A 13,144-nucleotide genomic window follows, 5' to 3' on the forward strand; every position below is an offset into this window, starting at 1 on the left:
GTATTACAGGAGTACACAAATCCTCCGACCCTGACTGAAGCCTTATTGTGCTAGAGACTGTAAAAACATAACAAGACACAATCCCTTCCCTGAAAAGCTCACGAGCTAAATAAAACAGAGAAACAATGGGAGGAAAAACAGAAGCACAAACAGGTAAAGTGACTTGTTCAAGAGGCCATAGTGGTTCAGTGGCAAAACTACAAACAGAATCTAGATGTCCAGCCTCCCAGTCCAATGGTCTATCCGTTAGATTATCAGATGTCTCAAGGGTCCATCTTTTTTGTATCTAGATACTTGCAGAACAAATGTGCTCAATTTACAAGAGAATAGTGGTTTTCTAACTGCCAGACCTGCCAATTCAGACTCAGATATGAAAATCAGTATAGATTCTTTCCACTTTGAGCCCCAAAACCAGTAACAAAGATTCTTCAAGCCAGGTTATGCAAGTATTCTCAGGTACACTGGTGCAACTTTACTGTCCTCATATTAAGCCCTCTGTCACAGGATCAAAGCCCAAGCAAGGCCCACGTGCACAGAAGCAACTCAATGGCCATTCCTCCCAAGTCTGGTTGCAGGGTTGTTGGACCTTGCCCTTGATAGCCTCTTTCCGCTGATCATCTCCATCTGGGTCTTCCGTGGCCTTGCTTCCAAGCGGCTTAAAAGTTCATTCCTTTCTGGAGTATGCAAAGTCCCCAAAATAAACACCACTTTGTACAATAGTCCCATAAATAAAAGTTTTTGCCCTCCTGGGACTACCTCCCAATTCTTCTCACTCTTTTCAGAATTGTGATTCCCCAGGCTTTTCCCTGCTGGAAATCCAACTGCAACATAACCCATAAAGGTCTTGCCCCTCTGGGGTTTCTGTGTTTCTCTTGTGGAACACTGGCCCCAGGACTGCCTCCCTGGAGCATGACCTCTTATTACAGGGCCCCACAAAAGGAGTTAATTCCTCTCTCATGGTTTAGCTCTCCAGCAACAACCCAGCTCAACTGCTCTCCTCCACAGCCAGCTCCTAAATTTTTCTTTTATCTGGCAAAGCAGACTTGACTGATTAATGTGTAGCTACCACCAACTCAATTCCTCAATATGTAGCCATTTATATTCTCTCACTCTGCCCTGTTTCTTTCAGGTAAAGTAATAGTGCCTTTTAATGAAACACCATTTTCCTCATGTTTTTACTAAATAAAGTAAAAAAATTACATTACCTTAAGACATTTGAATTTTTCAGAAAGCTTTTTCCTTTTTTTATCAAAGGCTTTACATACCACAAAATGTGATTAATTACACAGCACATAGGCCATCTTTGTGTCTATCTATTAGAAAAAGATTTTTTGTTTAAGCAACTCTGGCCAGTTTGTACTCTACACAAAAGCACTCCATTAGTCCTATCCAGTTCCTGAAATATGTTGTTATCCTCAACTTTAGGACACAATTAAAAAAAAATCTTCAGTTTTCATTAATCCAAATGTTGCCATTCCTCTTTTAAATTTTTCTCCACTAGGCTTTTGGATTCCTGTTTACTCAAGGGTATTTCTATGTCAATCATTCCATTTTTATAGCATTTTTAGCTGCTTTGTCCACCATTTCATTCTGTTATCTTGATATGCTCTGGGTTTCAAGCTAATACTACCTGAATCCCCATCTGTACTATGTTAGTAGAAATATAATTTCATTGGTTAAATCATTTCTTCTTACTGAGACACCCTTCTTTATTGCATAAGGCCTGAGACTGAATTTTAAAAAATGACCCTTGCTTCAGGGGGTATATCCCAGATCCAGTTTAAAGCTAGCATTGCTGCTACTAGTTTGGCTGTCCAGACAGCCACAAATGCAAATATTATTTTTGATATGCTAAATCCCAGGTTTGATATACAATATACCTACTCTGCCTAGTTTTTTTCTTTTTTGGACCCATCTGTATATTTTTGACAAAACCACTTCCACTTTTCATCTATATACTGGTACATTTCATTTTTAATACCTACTGTCTTTTTTTTACCCTTAAGTTTATAAAATAAATCTAAATCCACATTTGAACATGTGACTTCCCATCCACAACTAATTTTCCTGAAACTAAGTTTTGACTTTGTTCAGCTTTTCCTTATTTTTCAACACTGCATCCACACTTTAACTTGAACAGTATATGCAGTTCTAACATCATGTGCTACAGTTCACTGATTGAAATCCCAACAGACCTCATATATTTGTTTGGTAGTTCCATCATTGCAGTTCCCATTATCATTGGCCCAGACAATTGTGTCCAGTAGTTTCATTTGTAGTATAGCTGGCATTTCACTAGAAGGTACGTGTAGCACACATATAGGTGTTGTAATAAATGCACCACACACAATGCGTAAGGCCTGGGCTTATATTAAATCTAATATTTTAAATTCTGATTTTCATGATGACCCAAAAGCTTTCAGCCATGGTCAATCACTGATCTGATTAAGACTCTTTGTACCATCAGCAGTGTTTTCTTATCCACCCCACAATTAATTCCAGCAAGACTTAAGCAGGTTAATCCTTCCTCTACATTTATCTTTAACATAGTCTATATGATCTTTCCAAAGTAATTTAGTATAAAATATTACCCCTGGGAATTTAAACCTTTTAACTATATCTTGTTCTTGTGACAGAGTACTGGGCAGCAGTTCCTTAGCCAGCTCTCTGTCATGCCAGGCCCCCAATTGAGTGAGGTCAATTGGAGATGGCTAGGGACACCTGCACCTGATTGGTGAAGGGGAAACAGCTGTGTGCCTAATTAGCCAGGGGCTATATACAGGCCCAGGTGAAGAAAGTGGAGGGAAGGAGAAGCTGGGGAGTGGAAGAGGAGTAGAGGCTCTGGTGGTAGAAGTGCCTGAGGTAGCTAGCCAAACTGTATGTTGTCTGAAGGTGGTGGGACTGCACACTGTAAATAAACTATGCTGGAATGCTGAACCAGAGGGTCTTGGAGTCATTGGTGACCAAGAGGGTGGCTGAAGTGGAGGGGCAGTGGTGGAGAACCCTGACTTTCTCAATATGGATACAATTTACATTGCTTTGTAACTTCCCTTTTTCCTGAAGATCAGTCCTTTGATTTTAGAAGTAGAGTACTTGCAACCCTATGTATTTCTGTATTCAGGGGTGCCTTGTAACATTTTGTTGACTGTTTTCTGCCCTCTCAGTATTCCTGCTCATAACCATAATCATCTGCAAGTAGAGTGACTGCTACCCCAGCATTTTTTGTTTTGGGAGATAATTTCTTGTAATATTAAATAAGTCTGAGCTGATAATACTTCCATTTTTAATATTCTACATATTCAACATAATTTTACCAATTCTGATGTGCCTGGCCCTTTTACTCAAAAATTCTCTAATTCATTGAGCTATTCTTCCTCCTATTCCTTGTGCACCTACTTTGTACAATAAGCCTCCCCTCCATAGCATAGTGAGAAAGATGACTATCATGAAACCTTCGTGCCTCATGCTTTTTGTGTTTCAGTTTCTAATTTAATAATGTGATTGATGGTGCATCTTCCTCTCCTAAAATTGCTCTTCAGGTTATCTATAATGCCATTATTTTCCAAATAGGCAATCAAACTTTCAGTCACCATTTTCTCCATAATTTTGCCTGGACAAGATCTGTAGTCATCCACTTTGGACAGTTACCTAGTTCTCATATTGGAATTACTACAACTGCTGCATGTTTCCATCCTACCCGCATCCCTCATTTTCCCCATATGTTGTGTTATATCATTCCAAGAGACCCGCTCAGACTGCTTTCAGATTGATATTTAAACATAATTTTATATACATTATTTTTAACTGGGGATGTATTCTTGCAGATATCAGTTGCTTTCTCACGTTCTCACGTAGAAAGCCTTTCATTCAGTACAGTCTCTTCATGTTTATCCCAACTACATAATAGATCACAGCTCTCTCCAATGAATTGTCTTGTAATCTGGTGGAAAACTGCATTTTGATTTTCATCATTACTCATCCCTCAAAAGTTCTACTAAAACTTCTGCTTTTTCATTACCAGAACTTTGACTATGTTGTTAGTCTCAATAAGCTCTGGATGTGACTACTCTTGGTCTGAATTCCATTCATTCTTCTAATTTGCCCCTGTTTCTGATATCTTGGTATCTTTATTTATCCTTCCTCCAACTCTTTCTTTCATTTTTTAAATAATTCTTTGTGCTATTGCCTTACTTTTGTACTTCAATAGATCTTCACTATTCATTGTATTTTTTCGCTTTTTATAGGCTTTTCGCCTTTCTTTAACTTCCATTTTGCACCCTTATTCCACACTTGAAAGTAATGTTTTGGTTTTGGGATACTTCAGCATTTTAGGTATGGTTACAGTAGCTGCTGCTATTAACCCCTTTATTACATTATCATTGAACTTTTCTATGTCATCACTCATAGTGATTATTCATAAATTCAGTACATTTACTTGTAAATAGCTGTCATGGGCCAGACCATTTAGGACCAGCTGCTGGCAGGCTCCCTGACTAATTTTGCTGCTAGGCAACCAACAAGCCTAGTTTAATTGCCTTGGAACTGACAGGATGGCCACAAACCCAGCTTGGCTGATGTTTTAGCAGCCCTGCTTATAAGCCTGGCCTCCACAGCAGATCAGTGGCTGCTCAATGGGTACCACGCCCACAGCTGCACTTGCCTTTCTTCTGGGCCCTGCTTGCAGTTCCGGCTTCTGCTCTGCTCCAGCCCCTGTTCTCCTCCAGGTTCAGACTTCTGGCTTCGATCCCCAGCTCTGTCTTTGTTTTACAAATCTGGTTGACCCTCAAGTTTTGGCATTTGGCTTCTCTCTTTCTGTTACTGATCCCTGGCTCCCCTCTGCCTTATGACTCTGGCATATCCCCTTGCTCTGGCATTTGGCTTCTGTCCCTCTGGTATTACTAACCTTCAGCTCATTTCTTGGGTTCTGCTCACTTTGGATCCACATCTAACCAACAGACTAAACTCTTCCTTCTACCACTAGGCCCAACAGCTCACAGCTCAGTTGGCTACAAGACCTCCCAGTTAGCTTTCTTCAAATTCCAGGTAGGCAATTTTCTATTACCTTCAGCTTTACCTTGCCCTTGAAAAGTAATAACTATAGAGAAATGATCACTCCCCCCTTCCTCCTCCTTCTATATTTCCTAGTTGCATTTACTTGAAATATCTGATGTTATAATTCTCAGGTCTAGATAGGAAAAAATTTCATCTGCTCCATTAAATCTAGTTGGGGTGCCATTGTTTAAAACCACTAGATTATTTTCATCAATTAACTTTTCTAAACATGCGCTATTTCTATCAATTGCCTGGCTTCCCCACAATTTATTTTGACTGTTTAGGTCACCACATATAATATATGATTTTTCAGCATTCTTAACTATTTTTTACCACTCCAATCTTTCTAATTATCCACATAGCTTGTAGATATTATAAACCCTTAAAGAATATTTCTCTCAACATTATATTCTAGGCTTACATCTTCATTCTCTTCTGCTATGTAGTTTAATCTTTCCTTTATGAAAGTACAAATGCCTCCTCCTCTTCCTAGTTTTTGGTCTTGCCTAAAGGGAATATACCCTGAAAATTTTAAAGGTAAGTTTTTTAACCAACCATATTTCTGGGATACAAATTATATCTGGTTTAATTTTCTTTTCCAAAATGTTTTCTTTTAGTTCTTGACCATGTGCTATCAAACTGTGCATTCCCATAGAAGATTAGTTCCATTCTAGTCATATTTCACCATTAACCTCATTCAAAATCACATGAACATGGTCCATTGACAAATTACTAACATACAAGTATTTTCTGCTGTCCTTCTTATAATTTATTTTTCTGATTTTTTTCCTTGCTTGAGATGTACAGTTTGACTTCTATCGTCAATGCAATAAATCTTTTTCATTATGAGTATATCACCTATTCCTTCTGCAGTGTTTATCATATTCTTTATAGAATGAGCCTGAGTCTGCAGTTCTCTTTTTCCTGCGCTGATTGTCTCTTCCTTTTCACCTGATGCTTGGAGAATCTCCTTACAGCTTCCGCATATTATACATTAACAATTTTTGTATCTCTTTAACCTGTCTTGCAATACACCCTCTCTAGATTGATTGATTGATTACCAGATTGATTACCACCCCAGTTATTACATTTGACCTCAATCCCTCCTACACAATTTTCATAGGAATGCTCTCCCACATGTTTACTGCATCTTGTTTTCTCTTTACAAGCTACATGCCCATGCTATTGGCACTTATAGGGGATGGGGGATATATGACTTGGTATTCAATATTTGAAACCCTATGTTACTTCCTCAGATAGAATCTCCTCCTTAAATGTTATCAATACTGCTGTTGATGGCTTGCTTTCTCCTCCTCTTACTAATTAGTCACTTACTTATTAACATTTTATTATCTCCTTTTGATTATCTCATCATTGGTCAGTTGTAATAGAACTTCATATATTAACCCCTTCATTTCAGTCAAATATTTGGTAGCTGCTAACTTACTTTAACTTTCCCTAGCATTTTAGTTTTTAGCAGTTTATCGGCTCATTGCTAGTTTTTTTTTACATTCAACTAAGGGATCCCCATTTTGCAGCCTCCTGGCTCTTATTAAATTCCCTCTGCTTTTTTAAAATCCAGTCAGTTACTTTCACAGGGTTAGTGTCACCTAATCTTATTTTTTTGGCCAGGGATTTTACAATTATAGCATTTTGGTTTATTTCCTTCCTCAGCTCATCATCAACTGCTTCTGCTTCTAGTCTTGTCGTCTTTTTCATACTTTGTATCCATTCTCCCTCTTTAATAGACTTCAGTTTCCAGAGTGACTTCATTTGGGGTCAGAAAATCCTCCAGCCCAGCCCTGCCAGGCTTCCACCCAGCTCACGTGTGGCAGGGCATGGCCAATTAAACAGGGTTGGCTAGCCCTTAAAAGGGCAAGCCACCTGTTACACCATCATTTACACCTTGTTCCCCCCCCCCCATATTCACAGGGTTTACATGGGTGTAACTAAGAGGTAAATTTGGCCCCAACTGGATCCTAATAATAATTCTATTGATGAGTCTTGAGCTGGAATAGAATCCAGCCACCTCTATCCCGGCTGGGTCGTCTGTGCAGACCTAATCATTTTGTAGTGTCACTGAAGTAACAACTTGGAATAGACACAGGAAGCAGATCTGTTGAGTAAGATGTCATTTTCAATGAGTAACTGTGCTTCCAGATGATGTTAGACACTAACAGATTTCATATCTGTGAATATATATATATACTAAAAAATGTCTGGATATACTCTATCTTTTACAAAGAATAATTTGCATTTTGATACAGCAATAAGATACCTCTAAGAGATTATTGTTCCTTCTCAGGTGGTCAGTCTCACTTGGAGTAGGATAGCTCATAATACCTTACACCTCTATATCATCTTTCATCCCAATGAATCCCAGAGGAAGGATTTCATATCTGTTCCTTAGACCATCAAACTGTCCTATGTAAAGTCACTATAATTGTATCAGCATGGTGTTTTTAAAGACAGAGTGAAATGTATTAAAAGATGTCATTCTTCAGTCCACATCTAGAAGAATCTGCTGGAGGTAAATGACACAGAGGTCCACTTGAGAGAACATAGTCAATTGGTGAAGAGAAAAGGAAGTGTGAAGACAGCAAGAGTATGTATCTGAAACTGATCTTATTTTGCTTTCTATAGATTGGAAGTAGGAACGAAAGAAAAGGTGAAAACACACAGAGCTATACAAGTTACATATTGTTAGGGGATGTTTATGTGTTGTCCTTAGGTGGGAGGGAAAGATAGTAATTTCTTTTCAGAAATTATTCTTTTTCCACTAGCTTTTCCTTCCTCAGACCTTGGCAAAAGAAAACACTAAGTAATATGTAGCATTAAGCAACGTTCAACTGAGTTAGTACTACAGCATGATGATCATCCAGTTTTTTTGTTGTTGTTGTGTAGTTCAAGGACTGTAAAATAAAAGAAAGGGCTGAGCATGGCTTTCTTCTTCTTTCTTTCTTCAACATGGCTTCAGACTGAGATTAAAATTCAAATAAAATGAAAAAATGGAATGTCCATTGAGAGCTAAACATCACAGAAAATCTTGCTGAACAATGAACACAATTTCTGATGTGTATGGTGACTACAGAGTTAGAGGAGAAGCAACAGAAATTATAAATTTTGTTCTGGTGTGGTGGGAAAAGCAGCAGTAAAAGTGAATAATACATTGCATTTCTGAAAACTGCATTTAGGCTATTATTTTCAGCCACACACTCCAAGAGCAATGTGCCATTCAGTTTTTAGTAGTGACAAAGAATGCAGTTTAATACTTTCTTCCGTTGAAGAATGTACCTTTAACTGTGTCCAACGGCAAGATGAGGCATATCAGTGTGTATTAGAATGTAAAACTGAAAATAAATCTTTTGATCTGGGACAGCTAATATTATTTTGTAAAGGACATGATTATGTGTGCTATTAAATAACTACAGTTTGAAGGAGTAATTGTCAAGGGACACAGATTTAACTATAAGGGCCAACCTTGCAAATATTTTTGCATATGATAAAAGTAATGCGAATGTAGTTTCCAAGATAGGGCTTTAAAACAGGGGATAGCTGCAAGTTGCAAAACATACTAAATCACAAATAAAAGGCCTTATAGAAAGAGAATTTTTCATTAAAAAAATACAAATGGAGCAGTAAGGCAAATGCTAGCTGTAAAGGCTGAGATACTAATCATTCCTGTTATTAAGACATCCTACATTTAAGTCTCAGAAGGTGTAACAGAACCATTTTGCATAAATAGGCAAAGTAAATAATATGCATGTAACCACAGAAATAGACAACGCATCTATAGCTCTATAGGAACTCTTTACTGGTATCAATGTTATGTTAATGCTAAGGCAAAAACAAAAAGTTTCAAAATTAAACTTGAGACCAGACCCTGATTCCAAGTTTCCCACCTCTTCAGCATCCTTGTGAGTTTCCATCACTATGTGGCTCTACATCTACTCCCATCTCCCTTTTTCATCATACTCACTGCCTCAAGGATAAATTGAGTTAGTGTGAGGTCACCATACAAAATATAAAGGGGTTTGCTGGGCCCTTACTGGCATGGATGAGTCATGATTTGGCCCTCTGCCTTCTTGCTTGAGTAAGGACATTAGGGTTTGGATTATCTTGTACATAATCTTAAAAAAAAGCAATTCAGTTGTAGAATATCATACTGTATGTAAAACATATAACATTGCAGCATGTGAGGTAGCAGTTTTCAGATATAAATATCTTTCTTTTAGTTTTTTTAATCTATTGAAAGAGAACATTAGGTGCTTGTTTATAAGAATTCAGAATAGAAACATTAAGTTTAAGAAGCCAAGTCAAGGAATTTGTATTCTTAAAAGCAACATACTGGGTAATTTCTGCACCTTTGGGCAAATCTTGCCCCTATAGTCACAGAAAATCCCCTGACAATAGAATTGTGATAATTCCACTGTTCAAGGAAGGGTGCAGGATTCTGAAGAGGGCCCAGTGCAGAGATGAACACCCTTTCCACAACTGTATATATCTGTCTGTGCATTGGAAAGATGGGGCACTATAACATGATTTCCCTAGTTCTCCCATGCTGGGATCATCACAGAAGCTATTCAGCTCCACTGTCATCCTGCAGTCTGATGGGAAGAATTATTTTCCCTCCACAATACCTGGAGCATACAAGGCCTGTTCTTGCATCATTTAAGTCAAGGGGACATTTGTTGTTGATGTAAATGGGAAGACGATCAGGGCCATAATCAGGCTAGGCACTGAGCTCAGGATTAATCTCCGTAATAATGCTACAATAGAGGCAAAGTAGCTAGGTTTCTTTATCATAAATCAGATATTTGAAATAAACAAGATGACCTTCCATACCATATTTAATTTTATTTACATATATTTCAGGGCATATCACATAAAACACTACCACCAAAAACAAAATTCAAAAATCCCCTCATCACCAGGGAACTAGAAACCACACTACAAGATCATAGCATTCTAAGTCTCAATCTGCCTTTAATTTATTGGTATACAGAATTTTAATTATACCAGATTATAAGGTCTCAGATTCAGCAGCCCAGTTACTCAGGAGAGATGAGATTTATCTTTGTGGGGTCTGACCTTTTCCCACCGATCATAAAGTAGGGATTCTTCATGATTTGTTAAGCTGGCAAGGGCTGGGGAAAGGTAGTCAAGCAAGTTGCTGGCACATTCTGTTGGCCTAGGTACAGAGCAGGTACCTTGTTAAAGAGTTGTATGGATCCTTTGTAAATCTGAGCATGGAACCAGGAGATTGGGTGGGCACCCCTTATAGATTGTGGAACAAATGGGGTGCAGACTCCAACATGTGGGACACTTAGGGGCTCCTCACAACTTTACCTGTACCCTCAACTCTTGTGCAAGGAAAAAGTGGCAGGGGGATGTTGAAATGTTCCACCTTGACCTGTTTTTAATGGAGGGTGGACCTATACTGAGCCAAGTCTTCCTGCAGTGTGCGTCACTATTGCATTATAAATAACACTTTACTTCTCACTCTGCCTTGAATTTAAATTACTAGAATGCAGAATAATAATTATTCCAGACTTTGGGGCAAGGATCAGGTTTTTCTGTGTGTTTGTTTTTACAGAGTTAAGTACCATAGGATCTGATCCTAACTGGGATCTTTGGGGACTGTACAAGTGACCATAAAAGCAAATATTCCTGATAAACCCAGTTCAGATTTTCCATTTCGCTCTATAATATAGGTCTCTGCATGTTTCCAGGTGCCAACACAGAAGGGTTATTTCCCCAGGATGTCATTTGACATAGGACAGGGGAAGAAAGGAAGTGAGAGAAGCACTAGTTCTGTTTAAATTCCATCCTTATAGGTGATGCTTTAAATATAGGCTCAGTAATTCTCTTCCTCCAAAACTCAGCAATACTAATCCTGTACACAGCATATTTACAAACAAACTATATAATTATAAAACATATCTGCTGCAGAGATTATGGACCTGTTGGCATTAACCATGTAAATCTATCTTTAAATTATGATTTCACGTTATTTTGTTCCAAGACTATCCTATTCATTAATCCCATAAAGCAGTGGGGCTTTTTGGGCTTGGCTCTGTTTTTTGGGTGGATGAACAGTACTGTCATTTCTTTTTTAAAAAGATCAGGATGAAAAGTGAAAAATGAGTAAAAAGAGAAAAAAAGGCTACAGAAATAAAGATTTATTGCTACAACATCATGCTCAGCATTGTTACAAACCTTATGATCTGTACATGTTTTTATTCCTTCACAGACAGATCTCTTGCACTGGCACCCTGACATCTGTGTTTAATAAAACCACTGTTTCCAGGCATCTTCTGAGGAAAACATTAAAAATAAGTAAAGACAGAAGATGCGCATTTCAGAAGTTCTCTGTTCAGCATGTGTGACTGGGAAGAGGGAGTTTTGGGGTGGCCATTTCAACAGTCGCAGAAATATGTTTGTCATTATTCTTTAAAATACTTCCCTTATCCCCCAAACGCGGACTGTACATTAGTTCTTTTGAGAAATATTACATGGATATGTGCAAGTTAGAAATGCTGGCACCAAAACTTTCATAACATACTATGCTGGGTCTAAGAGATTAAAAATTCCAACCCCAGCTTGTCTGGCAAGCAAGACAAATTTTTGGACAAAGATGTAACATAGTCTGAATGACAGACAAATAGTGTGCAATAAAACCTCAGCGTATGTTGAAAAACTGACATGTTTAGTTCATGATTATTTTTGTATTTTATTACTTATTGATAATTTAATTACTTTTCACTTTAAACATTTTCATGATTATTTGACTAGATGTTACAAATCTTGTTACGAATCTAGGATATTTTACAACACTGACAGAGATTTAGGTGTTAGATGCTGTTCACCATTCATAAAAGCTTGTTCTTCCCCTGTTGTGGGCCCAATCTTGCACTCTCCGGTCTGGCAAAATTTCCATCAACTGCCACTGGTTGTTTTTCCAAAGGTCCTGATCCTTCAAGTTGTTCCCTGGGTGGAATATCTGTGTGGCTAGACTACTAGCCTAGGAGTTAGAAGATGTCAATTTGAGTGCCTGCTCTACCAGAGACTTCCTGTATGACTGCGGGTAAGTCACATAGTTTCTCTGGGAATCAGTTCCTTAGCCATAAAATGGGAATAACAGCACTCACTCTCTCATACAAGGATAGCTTGAGGATAAACATTTTTAATTCATTTGAAATCTGATATATATTTATATAAAATAAATTGTGAGCAAAATGTGAAATATGATATCTTTGTACTTGATATTTTTTATTGAAATACCTCAATACACGATGTATTTTTATTAACTAAGAAAAAAGAGGATGAAAACAGTTTGAGGCTGGCACCCACTTTTCTCTAACAGGGAGGAATCTGAAATGCTGTTCTGGACCCTCAAGTAGAAGCATAATTCTAAAAAATGTGCTATGAAAACAAAAAAATGTTTAAATAATTCTCTTGGAGAAACTATATGGTGTACTAAGGAAAAAAAAGCAGCGGACTACACTGAATAAAAAACATGAAATCGAGATCAAGAATGTTCTCATTTTGATTTCCATCACATCCCCTGAATCTCTTATAGCATGTTTGCTACTCCACACCTGGTTTTCTACCCTCTGTGATGAGGAAAAGCACTGGCTGATTTGAAATTCTGTGTTCCTGCTACATTCAATTCAGCTAGGTGAGGAGGCAACTGGCTTCTGTTCCACTACAAAATTCAATTTCACATGTCATCACACCTGGCCAAAGCTTGGCTAAAGACCTATGGGTATGAAAACTGTTACAGTATAACAAGTGATTCTTTTCAGGTATGGAAAATGTGCACCAGACTAGATAACAATAGGATAGCATTCACTTTCTTAACGAGAGGAATGTTTTGCAACCTCTGATGTGGTAAAGTTATAACCCCTATTGCGCCGGGCAGTGCTCTGTCCCCTTCTAGTGGTGGTGGCTAGGCCAGCTGGAGAGCTACAGCCTTGGTTTAGAGAGCTGGGTTTTTTTAGCTCAGGCTGTAGAGATTCATGCATATAGCTCAAGAGAACCCTGTTTGATTCCTGCTACTGACACCCCTGTGTGGGTTAATGCTACAAGG

General features: G+C 38.1%; 1 long non-coding RNA gene across 1 annotated transcript; it reads left to right on the forward strand.

Annotated features, from left to right (window-relative positions):
* Positions 1 to 2,806: 2,806 nt before the first annotated feature.
* Positions 2,807 to 12,556, forward strand: LOC137161621 (uncharacterized). The gene is made up of 3 exons (XR_010922143.1): positions 2,807 to 2,862; positions 7,557 to 7,657; positions 11,306 to 12,556. It is a non-coding gene; the product is annotated as an uncharacterized lncRNA (long non-coding RNA).
* Positions 12,557 to 13,144: the final 588 nt, after the last annotated feature.

This window comes from Emydura macquarii, unplaced genomic scaffold (genome assembly GCF_026122565.2).
Source record: "Emydura macquarii macquarii isolate MOO-44397 ecotype Brisbane River unplaced genomic scaffold, CSIRO-AGI_Emac_v2 contig_2362, whole genome shotgun sequence".
NCBI lineage: Eukaryota > Metazoa > Chordata > Testudines > Chelidae > Emydura > Emydura macquarii.